Consider the following 1,578-nt stretch of genomic DNA (forward strand, 5'->3'; position numbering starts at 1 on the left):
GTATGCATGGTGTGAGTCTAAAGACAAATTTATAAACTGGTATCACACATATGGCCTAATATCCGACTTACAGACTTGATCTGGACTGTACTAGGATATTCTCTCAATATAGAATTGTAGTGCACTTTATTGATGGTGCATGACAAGGTCAGGTTCTGTAAGGCCCTCCCCTTCCTTCTGGGGGTCTGGATGTAAACTCAAGATGAGATATTCTCAGTGTGTTGGGGGATCAAGTTGGGGGCAAAGACTCCCCAGCAGCTGAGGGCCTCTCTTCCTCTAATGCTGTTGCTGGGGCTGGTGGTCCAGGGGGGCTCGTACTCCTTGGAGGTCATATGGACCATAAAGTCCACCACTCTGTGTTGCTGTAGCCAAATTCATTGTCATACTAGGAAATGAGCTTGACAAAGTGGCCGTTGAGGGCAATGTCAGCCCCAGCATCAAAGGTGGAAGAATGGGTGTCACTGTTGAAGTCACAGGAGACAACCTAATCCTCAGTGTAGCCCAGGATACCCTTTAGGGGACCATCTGACACCTGCTTTACCACCTTCTTGATGTCATCGTACTTGGCAGCTTTCTCCAGATGGCAGGTGAGATCCACAACAAAGACAAACACATTGGGAGTGGGGACACAGGAGGCCATGCCACTGAGTTTCCCATTCAGCTCCGGAATAACCTTGCCCAGAGCCTTGGCAGTGCCGGTAGATGTGGTGTTGATATTCTGGGCATCCCCATGGCCGTCGCTCCAGAGTTTCACAGAGGGGCCATTCATGGTCTTCAGGGTGGCAGTGATGGTGTGGGCTGAGTCCCTCCATGATGCCAAAGTTGTCATGGATGACCTTGGCCAGGGAAGCCAAGCATTTGATGGTGCAGAAGGCATTGCTGACAATCTTGAGGGGGTTGTCTTACTTCTCGTGGTTCACGCCCATCACAAATGGGGGCATAGGCAGAAGGGGCAGGGATGATCACCTTTTTGGCACATCCCATCAAGTGAGCCCCAGCCTTCTCTACGGTGGTGAAGACACCAGTGAACTCTACGACATACTCAGCATTGGCCTCACCTCACTTGATGTTGGCAGGATCTCGCTCCTGTAAGATGGAGATAGACTTCCCATTGATGATAAGCTTCCAGTTCTCAGCCTTGACAGTACCATTGAACTTGCCATGGGTGGAATCAAACTGGAACATGTAGACCATGTAGTTGAGTTCAATGAAGGGGTCATTGATGACAACAATGTCCACTTTGCCAGAGTTGAAAGCAGCCTTGATGACTAGGTGCCTAATGGGGCCAAATCCGTTTACTCCAACCTTCACTGTCCTGTCACAGGGAAGTGCCTGGGACTGCATGGGAACAGGAAGAGGCGGCTGCCTGTCCTACGAGAAGGAGCAGAGAGCCTTCAATTGCCCTTTTAGATAAAGCTCATTCTTATACATCTGAGTGTCTATGAATTTATTTCTCTAGTCTACCTGGACTAACACATTATGGTCCCATGGGCGTGGGGCACTAGAGCAACAAAGCCTGAAGATGGAGAGAGGATGCTTGTCTGACCTCCGCCTCAGGGTAGTTTTTCTTCCTTGGCC

The 1,578-nt window shown here is 49.7% G+C and overlaps 1 pseudogene; it reads right to left on the bottom strand.

The window, feature by feature from the left end:
* Nucleotides 1-484: 484 nt before the first annotated feature.
* On the bottom strand, nt 485-1,305 carry LOC101657577 (annotated as a pseudogene).
* Nucleotides 1,306-1,578: the final 273 nt, after the last annotated feature.

Source organism: Echinops telfairi, unplaced genomic scaffold (assembly GCF_000313985.2).
Source record: "Echinops telfairi isolate 266 unplaced genomic scaffold, ASM31398v2 ScPeMD7_443;HRSCAF=831, whole genome shotgun sequence".
Classification (NCBI taxonomy): Eukaryota; Metazoa; Chordata; class Mammalia; order Afrosoricida; family Tenrecidae; genus Echinops; species Echinops telfairi.